Genomic DNA, 17,332 nt, shown 5'->3' on the forward strand with positions numbered 1-17,332 from the left:
CCATCGACTGTTCTCTTTTTTTTTATGACTAATCGACTGTTCTATAATGAACGCTGACATTAACATTTTAACAATCAATGAAACAAAACAACTCATCCTTTGTAAGTAATCCTGCTGAGCAGCATGCATTGCATCATGAACTAATAAAATGTTTTTTTGTGCAACATTAGTTATCTACTTAATTAACTTCACTTGGTAACTAAATGTCTTTTAAAAACAAATTATCTCGCAATTTACCATGTAAATACTATATGTTTTGAACCAAGTGTTGTCCAAGGTTGAGTCCTCACAAAAAGAGTACCAAATATGAGGAAACCATAAGAGAAGACAAACTAATACCACATTAAACAACAACATGTCAACAACGTTTTCATTTATGTTCACAAAAAATTAAAAAAAGTTTAAAAATCAAAATAATGTATGAAGTTTAACAAAAACAATAAAAACTAAAGTTAATTAGAAGTAAGAAAAAAAACTAATAATGACAGAAATTTTACAGAAATAAAAATCAGTGAAGTTATATCGAATTAGAATGTGATATTAATTCAAAACAGTAAATATTTTTACTAAAAATGAAAAATATGAAAATAATGGTTTTGGATCATAATTTTGGACCGAAAATATATTCAAAATTCCCCTAAACAATTAAATAGATGCATTAATCCTTAATATTGTAATCAAGAATATAAGAAAAAACATTACGCTAGAACATATATAAACATTACAAAAGATAAAAGATAGTAATTGTAAAATTAAATAGTATTTAGTGGTAAAAGTAAAATAAATTGAGAATATCTAGATTATATTTTTACACTGATTTTAATCAAGAATAATATTTTAACTATAGTTAGATTGTTAAATATTATTCTGTTTATAATAAAAAATATTATATTAAATAATAATAATTTTGTAGAAGTTTTAGTGTATTTAACTCATACAACATTTTTTTACAAAAATTGTTTTAATTTTTTGTATGAAAATTGTTTCTTAAATAAAAAAAATACCATTTAGTTTATTTAAAACAATGAATATATAAATTAGGTATACTTATTATCAAACAAGTAATAAAAAGAGGATATAAGCTTTAGATAGAGTGTCCACTTAGACGAACATAATCGGCCAATGATAAACTACATTTTTGCCATGTCACCTCCTCTATTTGTTTTTACAAAATGATACTTTAATTTTTTACTTAAACAATTATAACCGAAAATATTTCTTTTAGTGAAATATATTATTTATATAAATATAATTATATTTTTTATTTACATAATAGTTTGTAAAGAAGTATTTAGTGTAAATAATATCATAATTTTATAAAATACTAAAATAAATTGGGTTGGTTTTCAACTTTCACACATAAAAAGTATTATTTGTAAACTTAGAAAAGAATATATCAAGAATATTCTTTTCATGAGAAAAAATAGAAAAATACATCGGTGACAAATCCATCTCTATTATGAAATTTCTCTATTTTAGAGAAAAAAACTAGAAGAATACATTGGAGATGGTCAAAGGCATCGCCGACGTAAATGATCGATGTTGAGATTTCAGCTTTTCTGATTCTTACTATTCTAATGTTTCAATATAATTTGAATATTCCCTTTGCTTTATAATATAATGGTTTAAAAGTATTTTTTGTTTCACTATATAAATTATTTTTATATTTCAATGTAACTTTATATTTATTGGATATTGTGTTGCCAATTAAATTATGTAAACTAATGTGTAATTGATTATATTTATATATTAAATGACAGTTTTCTAAAGTAATAACTTTTAAATATTTGTTCAAAATTTTTTTTTAAATATTACAGATTTTAATTAAAACTGGAGGATATAAGCCTCAGATAGAGTATCCACGTAGGCGAAAATAATCGGTCAATGAGAAACTATATTTTTGCCATGTCACCTCCTCTATTTTTTTTACAAAATGATATTTTAACTTTTTACTAAAAAAATTATAACCGAAAATATTTTTTTAGTGAAATATATTATTTATATAAATATAATTATATTATTTTATATAATAGTTTGTAAAGAAATATTTAGTGTAAATAATATCATAATTTTATAAAATACTAAAATAAATTGGATTGTTTTCAATTTTTACAAATAAAAAATATTATTTGTAAACTTAGAAAATAATATATCAAGAATATTCATTTTAGGAGAGAAAATAGAAAAAAATACATCGGAGACAAATCTATCTCTATAATGAAATTCCTCTATTTTAGAAAAAAATTGAGTAATACATTGGAGATGGTCTAAGGCATGGCCGACGTAAATGATGGACGTTGAGATTTCAGCTTTTCTGATTCTTACTATTCTAATGTTTCAATATAATTTGAATATTCCATTTGTTTTATAATATAACGGTTTGAAAGTATTTTTTGTTTCACTATATAAATTGTTTTATATTTCAATGTAACTTTATATTTATTGGATATTGTGTGGCCAATTAAATTATGTAAATTATTGTGTAATTGATTAAATTTATATATTAAATGACAGTTTTCTAAAGTAATAATTTTTAAATATTACAGATCTTAATTAAAACTGATTACATTTTGAAACAAATATAGTAATCTATAAACTAACTCTATATAGATATGATGACAAAATTGTAAAGTGGTCTCACCTTGAATTTATCTCATTCTGTGCATTCCTAATTGGAAGGAGATAATCAACATCTAATATTATGTTACTCTCAGTATATTAGAAATTGTCGAACAGTAAACCAATTAAGGATGAAGTAATGAAGACATAAATATATATTTCCAGTTATCACAAATATAGAATCAATTGACAACAACTTAATTATGTCCAGCGTAAGACAACCGAGAAGAGTTTTCATACCTTCTAATATTATAATATCTCATTATATTAGTGGTTAAATCAGTTTTATCTAGCACAAATACTCACTTCATTCTTGGAGTTTAAGTTTGTATATCTGATGATATTAGTAGTTTGATCCCAAAAAAGAAACGATCGAACGGTACATTGTAATTGGAGAAAGAAAACAAACAAAAATCAACCGAAGACTTTTAAGGTATATGAAACAAAAATTGGAAATCGCAATTCTCTGCAGTTAAAGAATAAGGCAATAAAATTGTAAAAATACAAAATAAAACAAAAAATATACACAGAAAGAAATATTTAGTAAAATAAAATCATAATATAATTTCCATAATTGATAGTGCTCAGTTACACTAAAACTCTAAATTTATAACATACACAATTTTATTTACATCTTTAAACCTATTATCTAATTAAAATGATTCTACAAAAAGTGCCAGCATGAAGAGTTAGAAAATATATAATAAAATATAATACATAACTTTAAAATAAATTATCACTGATCACTAAAAAATCATGTTAGTAGTAATAAAAATGAAATGACAACACATTTATTAAAACCATAGAATGACACGCAACAATGTTTTATTAAACATACAAACTAAAAATTAAATATGCTCAACACAAACACACAAAAAAATGAAATATCATATTTGGATATATTTAAAATTATTAAATATATTATATTCTTGATCATTTTAAAATTACTTAAAAAGAAACTAAATTATTTAAAAAATTAATATACAAATAAAACTAAAGAAATTTTGGTAACATCAAAATAAAAAATGAATAAAAAAATATATTATGTTAATAAAATAGATTTTAGATTTTAAAGACTTCTAATTCATGTAATATTACAAAATTCAAAAAAAAATTATTACAATTAATATTTTACATTAGATATATTAAAATATTATTTTAGATCGATATTTAATTGTGAGCTTTTAACTATTACATGTAAAAAAATATTATTGCGTACGCTTTTTTTTTTTGAAAATGGGGTTTTATATTTTAAGTAAGTTATTAGAGTACTTTTTCTTTCATGAATTTATTTGATATGAGATTCCGATCCTTTAAAATAAGATAATTTATGATCTATACATAATTATGTTTTTTATATAACTCTAAAATCTCGGACTTGATTCTTTATATTTTATTAGTTAATTGTATTACATATAATAGAAATACTTACTTCAAACTAAAAATATAAAAAAGATGAAATTTAAAAATTAGTTATATATATTTTAATATACAAAAATTCTCATATAAATAAAAATAAAAATGATAAATGTAACAAATTTAAATATATTATAGAAATGAATTAGTAAGGTTAAAGATACCATTTTTTAAAATACCTGTCACATCCCACCGTGTGAGGTTATTTCTTTAATTTATTGTCTCAATATGTACATTTCACAAATTAATCTTTTGATACACGCAAGGCAACACCAAAAAAACAAAACATCGTTGTTTCGTTCATTTAACTTTCTTTAACGTCTTTTGCATTAAAAGCCCGATGGACCAAGTCTTTTGAACTACAACCCAGAAATTTTAAAGTCCCAACCTAGTTATAAAGATTCTAATAAATAAGTCTATGAGTTTGAACTTGGAAGTGAAGGGAGTATCAAAGAAGATGAAGGTTTGAGAAGAAAGCCTAGGATGAACCTGATATCCTGTATTTTCGATTGATCGTAGATTCGTAATATATCAGTAAAACTTACTAAACAAATCTAAATTTTTGACAAATTTGTATATCAAGTCAGGACTTTGGATGAAGATTATGATGATAAATAATGTTAATTTTAAAAGAATTGAACTCAGCGCAGCTTGAATGGTGTTGTCCACTTTCCAATCTTATAGATTTGCTGTGATCTTATCAACTTTCAACACTTTTGAATTCATTTCTCTCTATGAAACAATATTGCATCATCAGACCATGAAATATAAAGTGGTAAAATAAAAAGCTTGTGGTGTATCTTTCGATATATTGCTAAAACATAAAACACCCCTAATTAAGTAGGGTGTTATATACATTGTCATGCTCCGCCATTGGACTGCCACTACCACTAAAGTCAATTTAAAAAGAATCTAACCATTCTCTGTTGTTTTGATCAAATATACCAACCCTCCCTTTTATCTTATATGGTGGTTGTAATAACTTAGAATCTTGGAGATATAGTTTCGAGAGACGTAACCTTGCTAGTTCATTCGCTGAAACTTTATGTTTGCTTTTAAGTAAAACCAACAACGTAACAGAAACTATTTTTTACAATTTTTTTACTTTTAAAATTTTTTAAATGTTTTACAAATTTAATTATTTTTAATGGTTTACAAATTTATTAAATGTTTTACAAATTTAATTATTTTTAATGGTTTACAAATTTATTAAATGTTTTACAAATTTAATTATTTTTAATGGTTTACAAATTTATTAAATGTTTTACAAATTTAATTATTTTTAATGGTTTACAAATTTATTAAATGTTTTACAAATTTAATTATTTTTAATGGTTTACAAATTTATTAAATGTTTTACAAATTTAATTATTTTTAATGGTTTACAAATTTATTAAATGTTTTACAAATTTAATTATATTTTATTCTTAAGAATTCTATAGTGGATAACACCATTGTACTAACAAATATGATTAGAGTCCTTAACTATTCAAACAAAAAAAATTAAAAAAAATATATATTATTCTATTGTTAAGGATTCCAATGATGAGTAACACCATTGGAGTTGCTCTCAGTAACTCAGGCTAATTAGCGTTCAAGAAAAGGAAACGACGTCGGTTTCGCGTAGCGAGAATGACATGAAACGACATTGTATCATTTCTCCAAACTCGGGCAAATGAGCTGATCTAATGCGGAAGGCATTGAAGAGTTGTTACGAAGAGTTGGTGTCGTCCTACTACATATGGTAACTAATTACGTGGTAAAACTAACTACATTGTACGAAGAGGTTTACTTAAGGAGGAGGATATGCAACTAATTACATTGTATGAAGAGTTAACATCATCGTTCAGAGAAAGTGACGTTAATAGTATCCCGATTCTCTTATCATCAACTCATCTTCCCCAGCATTTCCTCGGTGAGCTTTTAGGTTTCGACGACCGTGTTGCACTTCTCTCGTTTCGGATTCTGTGTTTACAGATTTGCTTTGCTTTTGTTTACTGGTTTTTTGCTCCTGCTTCCCCTTTTCATTTCTAGAACTTTTGAGGGTTTCGAGTGTTGATGTTTATATTTTTGATAATTCACATCTCCACAGGAAATCAAGCAAACATGGCCTCCTCCTCATCTCCCCCACCTCAAGTCCTCCCAGCTGAGGTAAATAAATGTCGCACATGATAATGAGTTTTTTTTTTTCTAAAATAGAGAGCTCGTGTTAAGCATTGTTCTAGTTAGATTTCAAATTTTGAGTGTGCTACAACTTAAAACTTATTAACAACTATCTTGATTGTATTCTTACAGGAGATTCTACACATATGTCAAGAAACTACTCAAAATCTTGCTCACATTTTGTCAATTATTCCAAGTGAGTTACTCTCACTCATCATGTCAACCATCCCAAAATCTGAAATCAAAGTGGTTAAGGGATTAGAAGCATCATACGCACGCTGGCGTGTATCTCGGGTAAATCAACAATTCTACATTAATCATTATTTATGAACTTTGCATAATTAAAAGGGGATAACTTGAAAAATGCATATTTGTGATTCTAAATTTGAAAATAAACTTTTTTTTGTACATTACATTTTCTTATATGTGAAAAGACTTTTCTATCCTGTTTTATTAAAAATGAATTTAAAAACGAAATTGTTTTGTTTTAAGATAAATATATAATTTAGAAAATTCATGTTAATAATTTATAATAAAAATAGATTAATTTCTGAAATATTCTAAGACTTATCTGTAAGAAAATTCAGCTTTATGAAATCTATCTAAACTTAAACTTATAAAATTGGTTACGTGAAAAATTATGTTCATCATACTATACATGATCTTTATAGAATTATTATAAGATTAATATTTTATAATTTTATATTGTTATACCCTCATTTAGTTTGTGAAGAAATTCCTAGGATTCTCTTACGATGGAACCTTTTTGTTAATTAGTTTTTTTTTTACTATTCTTTCACCCTCTAATCATTCTTATTTGGTTATAGTTTAAAGTTTATGAATTGATGATATGTAAAACTAGTTCGATTCTTATTTTTATCTGTTTGATTTAGTTGTTATAATTCTTATGAGGTATAGAGTTCAACAAATTGAGAATATGCAAAAGAAAGATAAAAAGAAAGGACGAAGACTGGAGTTAAAAAAAAATGATCAAAGCTTTGTTTCCTTTATTTTTATATTAAAACATAAAATATATTTAAGTAACTATAATGATCAAAATAAATTAGAATAATTAATATTCAGATTGAATAGTTTAGGCATTGTGCATATATAAAAGTGTAGCTTTCAAAATATTATAAGTGGTGTAGTTTTAAAATTAAAATTTCATATCTTTCCAAATTTTCCTAATGAAAATATCTTTTCTTCCCAGGTTGTTCGAGATATATTGATGTCTAAGGATTGGGCAAGTATAATGGGTGCTGGGAAATTCCAAGGATTTTGTGGTAGCATTTTTTTTTCTTTTCATTTTTAAAATATGCTTATGAATTTTGGTGCGTATATTTAGATAATATATTCAAGTCAATTTTGTTCTTTTTTCGCAGAGTCATGTTGGGCGTTTGCAACGGCTGAGCTGGTCAGTGCAGTGCTTTATCTTAAGAGAAAAGACACTAATTACACGGAGTACTCGGTGCAAGAACTTATGGATCGTGCTGATAGATCTAGAATTGAAAAAAATGGCAGAAAGGGCCACTTTTGCTACCGGTACAGCATCAGGAGAGGTTTGGAATATGTACTAAAAAATGGGCTTCAAAGGGCAGTTGACTGTCCGTACAATCGATGTCGACAAGAAAGCCAGATACCACCGCGTGCTCTTTACGGACTCGCACACATAGACGGTATTGATAAATTATCGCTCAGCCAGGCACTTCTAAGGCTAGAAGAACAACCGATTGGAGCATCTTTGTTCATATTCATGCCTGATTATGTAGACACTAAGGAGGTTTGTGACTAGTTCTCTCTTTAATGTTATTGAATACATATTAAACATTTCTTTATTATCTAAACTTACAGATATTGAATTTGGCAGGGAGTTTATCGTGGTCCCATGACAAATAGATCTTGTTATAAAGCAATGCATGGAGTTTCAGTGGTGTCTGTGGTTGAAGAAAATGGAGAGAAAGTGTGGAAGGTTAGACTAAACCACGGTTCTATGGCGGGACATCAAGGGTACCTTAAGGTATCGATGGAGGTTATGTTGGTTCGAGTCCCAACAGAAGGAAGTCAATCTGATGGTAAATTTGACAAACCGAGCATGTTGCTCACTGACTTTGTATGTCCAAACGTGGTGTAGATACAACCATCCAAAACGAATAAGGTTTGTTCAATTCTCAACTCCTTTCTTACGAATTCATGAGTTGATAATTGTTAATTAGAGATTTGATATTCTTTTTTTTTTTTGTAATTGAGGGGTGGAGACGAATCAGTGGTGATGAAGTAGAGAAGATAAACGGTGGTGGTCATGAAGTAAGGTGGAGCAACTTATCATTTTACTATGTTTAATTTAACGCATGGATGACTGTAAGGTGTTCTTCTGACATCGCAAAACCTTTTTTTGTTGATTTTCTAAACCGACATTATAGGAGATTATCCAAAAGAACCTTTTTTATGTTGATTTTCTAAACCGACATTATACGGGATTATCCAAAACACATTATAAACGTATCATAAATATAACAGATAAAACAATTCAAAAGAAACTTTGCTTCCATTGATTTTCTCTTTTGCTTGGGTTTTTGTTTTCAATGACAAGTGAGAAAAATGATGTTCTGTAGCCACACAATGTTTGGGAACACTTCGTCAAAGCTATCTATTAGACCATTACAGATTTCACAAATGGTGTTGAGCCATTGCTGGTTAATGAATGCCTAAGATAAGTCTCCAATCTGTGAAACTCAAGAATCGAGCCACTGTCTGAACTTGATATCCCACGACGACCATTTGTGCAAGAATTTCGGATTGACTGCAACATGGCATCAACCGCAGGAACACTGCACAGCTCTTGGTTATGTACCTGCATTAAGTATTAAATACAATATGACCAGATGTTTCGGCGATAGAGTTGCACATGGAAGAAGGCAGTGGAACAAGTTGATCAATAACAAGTACCATGTCTGTGAGATGCTCTTCAAGACTGGAGGGGACTGTTTATAGACATGATATCTTTTGATAGGCGGCTCTCAGGCTCTTCATCTACCAATGCCAAGAAAAAGCCATGATTAGTTGGTAACACTCTTAGGCGATATACAGCTTCCTACTGTAAACGACTTTAACCTCATGGCACAGTACTAACCTCTGACATGGTAAATCCATTACGTCTAAGCCCCTCCAAATTCAAACAGCGAAGTTTAGCTCTTTCCCTAGTCACCATCATGTACTTTGGAACTGGTGAATGACCGTGGCTCCTGCTGTGTGTGTATAGTCTTGCATTCACAACATGAACCAAACCAAATCATGCTGCTTAATCCAGGTTTAAGTATATACACAAGGAAGATCATACTTCTACAATCACATGACCTGCAAGAAGAGTAATGTTGGCAAATACGTTGCGGTCTCCAATCTTGCAATCATCAGCGATATGACAAAAGCCCATGATTAGATTGTTGTCACCAATCACCCATTCAAAAACAAATGAAACCCAGAGCTCGAAAACACGAAGAATCATCTCATACCTTAAATTATATTGGTCACTGCATCTCAAACCTTTAATTACATTTGTCATTGAAAAGTTACATACCGTTTTATCACTAGACGTTGATGACCTGTGAATCGAACAAAATTTCCTAATCTCGTTGTTGTTACCAATGCAAAGAAAGCATTCATCCCCATGCTAAAAAGAAGAAAACAGACCATGACAAAGTTTATCGTCTCTAAGCAGGGCAAGATTAGGACTATAACCATTTAAAGAGGTGATACAAATCTCTCACACACACCTTGTACCTCACGCTTGCCATTTAACACTAACCACAGCGTGGTGACCGATAATGTAGTTTCCTCCTATGACTGTATAACCAGGAAGCTCATCCCCAACAACAGCACCACTGGCTAACAAAAATTCCCTGTTAGAGTTTGCAGCCATTGCCTAGCTTCACTGAAGAGCCAACTGTACAGTATGGACCAACGGAAGCTCCCTGTTAGAACAAGAGTAAACAACGTTTGTTTGGTTAACCACTGTCAAGAAGATTCTCCAAGTAAACTCTAATTTGCTCAAATCTCAAACAAAGCATCACACTATGGCCAGGTTCCATCAAGAATCACAGTGTTAGCTATGAGGCCTCACACCCTCCTGTCCTCTATCAGTATCGCAGGAAAGGCCAAGGCCCATCAGCTTCGGAGACTGTAGCCACAAAACAGGACGTCTAGAAGTTTCATCTTCTGGAATGCAGCTGACTGGATCATCTGCCAGCTATCTAGGAATAAGGAATAATCAATAAAGCATCTGAGGGCCAGCCAATGTGCTGATAACGGCTGCTCTTGCTACGTGTAATGAGTATTGCCTTTGCTATTTATAGTCTGTTGTAAGTAGAAGAGAGGTATCTGAGTAATTGGTCAAGAGTCTAGGGGGAGAGATAGTGACTCCATTGTAATCTTCTCAACTCTGTAATTTCCTGATCTATTGGAATATATCTATCGTAGTTCTTACAGTTTATCCCTTTAACATTGAGCTGTTGAGCTATTCCGCTCTTCGACATGATCAGTAAAGAAGTTTAATCCCAAGCTAGTATTGGAGCGAGAACAAGCAAAGACCTTGCCAATCACAGCACTCGGGTGTATAAAGACTTCAGAATCCCTCGCTTCCATGGCGGATAATTTGTTCACACAATCACACTATCTCAGCAGTAATGTCGGACAGAAGTCACCTCCTCCATGGTAAACCTGTTAGAATCTGATCGTTGGGTGAAGAAGCACGTATATGGTCCATTGCCAAACCCCGAGGAAACAAATGAAGATTCACTACTCAGAATGTTATCAAACTAGATGCAGCAAGTAACTCACATAGACAGCCTTAGACGTCAAAGTTTTCAAAACACATGCCAAACTTTAACAAAGTACAAGTCTTTCCATATACGGGAACTTCAGGATTAAAAGATTTCAGCTTATGGAGGACTCAGACTAGAATAAGAAGTTGCAAGTGTAGGTAACTAAGCAGAGATGGAGGGCAGAGATTGCAGCTATGTGGAGTTGATGCAGCACCACCATGGTATGGTGAGATCCGTAACTTCCCGTTTTCATCAACAGAGGTTAGGTTTGTCTAAATATCTGAGAAACATCCCAACAGATTATGATGGTCTAGTATCTTCTCAGAAAAACTGGTTTGCACCTCATAATCTTCAAATCACATCTGAAAATAATTGAACAATAAGTTTCCGGACTTAAGAATACAAAATGATATGGTTCATACCCTAAAGAATTGGCTGCGTTGATAGCTTCAACAATATGAGAATCGATCTACCTTGCGAGTGAAGGAAGCTCCATCATCATCCTATCCTTTCCAAATCCAATCAAACAGAAGAATATTCAAGAAAACAAAAGAGATTGAATCACTTGAGAGAAAAGACTTCAGATAGATGAAATGCATACCATGAGGCGATTCCATGGTAAAGTGAAGCGGAGCTGATGGAAGATCTCTGTGAGCCCCATCTCTGTTACAGCCCAGTTGTCACTATCTCCGTCTATCAATGTCCGATCGAAGTCGAATACTATCACGATCCCCGCCATTTCTCTAGCTTAAACTCTACGCCGGAAGCTTCCTGCTTCTCGCCGTCGTCGTTTGCTTAATTGCCCGACGGCAAAGCCAAATAGTCTGTTAAGAAGACTTAATTACCCTTTATTAGTCCCTTTTGAGTCATTGAATCACTTAGATTAAATAATGGGCCTATTATCTTGTCTCAGGCCCATTTAGTGTTTTAAGGAAGACGGTAGTTGCCTTTCATGCTATTGGTTGAATCAGTGGGCTGAGAGTGCTCCGCTTGTATTTGATCTTTACCAAAAAGTATTTTTATTATTTTATATTTTTTTTTTCAACTTCGGGCCACAACGGGTCGGCCCGTTAGCCCATTAACCCCATGAAGGAGAGGAGGCTCCATCCTTTGGAGCAGAGGAGGGATTGAACCCTTGATGCCAAGGTAAACTTTGTCACAAGGCAAGGCCACTGGACTATGACCATCTCAGCTTATTATTTTATATCTAAATTAAAAATTAAACTTGTAACATTCTCTTCTTTTTTTTCAACTTGATATAAAAAAAATATATCAAGGTAAGAGTACCCCCATCAATAAATTTATGGGGGTTCACATAGATTCCCAAAAAAAAAAAAATATTAAAATAATGTATAGTGATGAATCTGTTTTTCTCCTAGCTTTCTCTAGTTCCGGCGAGTTTATCACTGTTTCGCGGACTCTACGATACGTGATGATCCGCGATTGGTTCGATTATTATTATTATTTTTTTAAATCAAATAAAAAAAATTAATAATAAAAAATTATAAACTTGAATCCCAAAAAGAGGTTCAGTGACGGGGATGCTGTAAGGTTGGATGTGTCTAAACCACTGAAATGATTGAAGAAGGTAAATCTCCCTAGTGGGGAGTCACTGACGATATTGTACAACTACCGACTACGACAAGATACAAAAACAATGTTATTGATGTGAGAAGCTGACTCATGATCAAAGTCGGTGCCTGTTACTGAAGACAAAGAAGAAAAGTAAGGTAGACTTACCTGAGAATGTAAGGGAGAAAAGTCAGAAGTTGAGAAGAAGATCATTAATGAGTCGGATCCTTTGTATGGTGTGCTTGAAGAGCATCAAGTAGGAGTTATTCCTATGACTGGAAGGCCAAAGTTTTGCAAAGGAAGAGCTGGATGGCATGAAACAGTATTTGATGGTTGCTAATGGGCAGGAGAAGATGGCTAGGGAAGAGAGGGTGAAGATCTCTTTGCGGGATCTTGAGAACGACCTTATGGGACACATGACAATGTTAAGATTGGAACTACCCCATTAATTAATCAACAGCCTAAGCTTTTGGAAGGAGCAATAAAAGCTGGTTTGGCTATGTCGAAGGTGCCAAGAATACGTAGAATATGGTTCCTTTGTTTTTGATAATCAAGGAAGTTCTACGGGTTAAAGAGTTTGTCTTTGATACCAGTTCATCCGGAACCAAAATGAGAAAATCAAAACCAAGGAAAAGACTAGTGACATTCACTAGGAAAAACAGAGGAGATGACAACGGATTATTAAGACACACTGAAACAGAAGAAAAACAGAGGAGATGATTGTTCAGTCTTGACAACATAGCTTATAGATTCTGAGTAGCAAACATATATGTCTGAGAGCAAACTTTACTTAAAAATATTACGACCGGTGCAAGAGTTAATGTCAAGACAAATGTGTCCTGGAAGCCCATCGGTGCTTCTTCTTACGATGACTCTGTGATCCTGACACAGACCATGAGTAGGAGCATTCAAGTTCTTGAAACTGAAGTAGAAGATTGCATTCGCGGCCTTGAGCTTTTCCTTTGACTTCACTTCTTCAAAAGTCTGCACAACGACCTTCTTGATCTCCAGAGGCAGCCAAGACTCGAACAAGGACATGCTGTCATTTTCCTGCAGCGCGTACATGGCAACTTCGGCATACAAATTAAGCCAATCGTTTTCAAGCATATCTGAATCTTGCACCTGTGAAACAGCAAAAGTAAAGACATAAAGCGAAAAAGAAAAGGGTTGAGGCAGAAAAAAATATAAAAGAACAAGTTGCCCTCACTTGATAAAACTGGTCACTGGATGGCAACAATGCATCATCCGAATACCAATCAGGTAGACTGTTTTTGTAAACTTCTTCATCGAACTCCCATCGATGTATTATTTCTCCAGTACCTTTTTTATATATATATATATATATAAAAAAAAAAAAAGCAATGTAAAGAATCATACATAAAACCACAAATCCTGAAAAGTCAATCATCACATAACACAAAACTGGCCTGGAATTTGAGGTTTGGTCCTACAACCTTAATCTGTAGTAAGCTCCTTTTACAGAGCCAGCTCTAAGAACACGCGCCTGGAAAGTGGAACAGGAACCGTCGGCCGGATCCGTGGCCTCCATGGTTATGTAATAATTGAAAATTCCATAGTTAATAAATTTGTCTACTCTTGAAAACTGGAAGTTGGTGCCCTGTATGATCGAAAGACACACGATATTAAGTAGAAGAAATAGTTTAATTCTCGGGACATGTACTAATCAAGAAAATGGTCTCAACCCCACCATAAAATATTAGGAATCTCAACATAAGAGAAAAATGTGAAACACAACTATATATATGATTAACCTAAGTAACAAATAGTTTGATTAAACCAAAAAAAAAAAACAAACAAAAAAAAAACTGGAGGGAGGGTTTTTTACCTTGCGGAAATTGTAGAAGTGGAGTCCAAGTCTAGCATAAATGTCAGCCAGGTCACGAAAGTAACCTGTTTCGTTCTCTTCCATTTTGTACAGATCCCTTCGATGAATTGGAACATCGAATTCCTGCAAAAGCCGTATGTCCAAAAACCCGAAGTTAATTGCACTATAATAGTGAAATGAATATCCACATAAGAAAATCTAAAAGAGGAGAATTGTTATTACATCGTCAGAGTATTCATCATCTGCTGTAGGAGCTAAAGCGTCTTTGTCTGGTTCAGGTGCGGCAGCGGTTAATTCAATCCTCCGCTTGCGCGGTAGTGGCCCAGTGTCTGTAATCACAGCCTGCATGCGCCAATAATCAATTTGGCAAAGTTAATTGATGTTCCAACGAATACCCATAGTAGCACAGAGGAGTTGCTAATTTCGAATATATAACAGAGGAGATACCCCTAATATCTATGCTATACAAGTGATAGTTATCCTCTAATAGTTTCAGTAATCTAACGAGGTTAACACAGAAGAAAGAAGAGGAGGATGACGAAATGTCGAAATCCAAAATGACTTAGAGGTAAGAGAGTAGAAGAAGTCTTCGCAAAACCTGGCAAGCCTGGCAAAGGTTTGATTTTGGTGATGAGCTCGTCATCGTCAGTTTCTAGCATGAGAACCCAAATTAGGGCATTTTGATGATATACGCACGCAAGGCAAACGATAAACGCCGCTGTTTTCGTTCATGAAATTTTCTTTCACGTCTTTTGCATTAAAAGCCCAATGGCCCAAGTCTTTTGAATTACAGCCCAGATATTTTAAGCCCAGCCTTAATTATAAATATTCTAATAAAAAAATCATGCGTTTAAACTTGAAAGTGAAATCAAAGAAGATGAAGGGTTGAGAGAAAAGCCTAGGATGGATGGATATCTTGTATTTTCGATTGATAAAACTGACTAAACAAATCTACATTTTCGAAATTTGTTTGATATCTAGTTCGGACTTTGGATAAAAATTTAGATGATAAATAATAAAATAACAATTATTATAAAGTTAACTTTCAAAATACCTAAAAGAAACAAATTAGTGTGAACTCTGTATAAAAATCAAAAGAATCACAAACCAAATAAATTATTTAGTTTTATGTAATATTAAAAAATATATTAAAAGTTTACTTAACTATTTCGTTGACCTAACCAGTACCGGATCGCAGATTCATGACACACTTTTAGAACTTTTACTTAGTTGATTTAAATCGGATTATATAACTTTGACTCATGTGTAATTTTTTAAAAATAGATTTAATGGACTTATTACTATAAAGTCATGCTACATTTAATCTCTAATCTTATCATTTAAATTTTGGACATACCAGAAATTTTTATTGGACTATCAATAATTGGGTTTAAACAATAGATGATCCATTGGTTTTATATAAAATATAAATTAAATAGACATAATTTAATGTTGTAATACTATACCTCCATATGTTAAATATTTAAATATTTATCGATGTTAACTTTTAAAATTATAAAGATTTTTTTTTAAATAACAAAAATCATATTATCTAACAATGATTAATTTTTACTACCTTAAACCAATGAAAACAAATTTTAAACCATATAGTTTATTTTAAAAATTAAACAAAAACCAAATTTTTAATTATTTACTCGATAATATAAATCTATGAAATTTTTTTTTTAATTTTTTAAAAACTTTCTAAATTTGTGAAATGTTACAATATCTTTGAATATGATAATAAAATAATATTTTACTAATCTTTGTATATATATAGTTACGATTTTAATAATGAAATAATAATCCAAAAAAAAATATATATATATAGAAAAAAATACAAATACATCTGAAAGTTTGAAACAATCTATTAAATGAAAAAATATATCGTAAATTTATTATATTGTAAAAAATGATAGACACATATATATATTATAATATGTACTAATTTAGAATTGAAAACAAATATTTATATAAAAATAAATGAAAACAAAAATCTGCGTGGTTGCGCGGGTCGAGATCTATTACATGTTATTAGATTTACCTGTTTGACAGATCGGGTATGTAAATGACCTTATAAATAAAAATACATGATATTGAAAACTTAAGAATTGAACACAGCGCAGCTTGAATGGTGTTGTCCACTTTCCAATCTTATAGATTTGCTGTGATCTTATCAACTTTCAACACTTTTGAATTCATTTCTCTCTATGAAACAATATTGCATCATCAGACCATGAAATATAAAGTGGTAAAATAAAAAGCTTGGGGTGTATCTTTCGATATATTGCTAAAACATAAAACACCACTAATTAAGCAGGGTGTTATATACACCGTCAGAGCATCAGCATTGGTGAACTCCAAGAAGAATTCACACGGTTTTCGAAAAAAAAATATTAAAATAATAAAAATCAATGAACCTGCTTCTTGGGAGTTCACTCTAGTGACGCTCGCTGTAGCGCGGGTCCCACGACACGTGGCGGCCTGCGATTAGTCCTATTAATATTTTTTTTTTAAACAAAAATCAAACAGAAAAAAATAATAATAAAAAATGCTTTGTCGACTCCTTCCATGGGATTCACTAATGATGATGGTCATGCTCCGCTATTGGACTGCCACTACCACTAAAGTCAATTTAAAGAAAAAAAATTAGATACAATCAAGACTCAAAGTTTATGATTGTTTTCTTTTAACTTTCTCTCTTTTTTATATGAAACCATGTGATAATATCTATATAGCATCCACAGATTTGAAGGGCAGAAATTACAGCTACGTGGAGTCGAGGCAGCACCATGGTAGTATGGTAAGATCCGTAACTATATCGACAAGAGGTTGGGTTTGTGTAAACATCTGAGAAGCAGCCCAACAAGTTATGCTGCTCAAGTTTCTTCTATCGATG

General features: G+C 31.4%; 1 long non-coding RNA gene and 2 pseudogenes across 1 annotated transcript; all 3 read right to left on the minus strand.

Annotated features, from left to right (window-relative positions):
- Positions 1 to 8,930: 8,930 nt before the first annotated feature.
- Positions 8,931 to 10,836, minus strand: LOC106329727 (annotated as a pseudogene).
- A 21-nt stretch (positions 10,837 to 10,857) lies between these two features.
- Positions 10,858 to 11,815, minus strand: LOC106299321. The gene is made up of 3 exons (XR_001261743.1): positions 11,617 to 11,815; positions 11,438 to 11,518; positions 10,858 to 11,377 (listed from the first exon to the last, which is right to left on the minus strand). It is a non-coding gene; the product is annotated as an uncharacterized LOC106299321 (long non-coding RNA).
- A 1,500-nt stretch (positions 11,816 to 13,315) lies between these two features.
- Positions 13,316 to 15,076, minus strand: LOC106303194 (annotated as a pseudogene).
- Positions 15,077 to 17,332: the final 2,256 nt, after the last annotated feature.

This window comes from Brassica oleracea, chromosome C1 (genome assembly GCF_000695525.1).
Source record: "Brassica oleracea var. oleracea cultivar TO1000 chromosome C1, BOL, whole genome shotgun sequence".
Lineage (NCBI taxonomy): Eukaryota > Viridiplantae > Streptophyta > Magnoliopsida > Brassicales > Brassicaceae > Brassica > Brassica oleracea.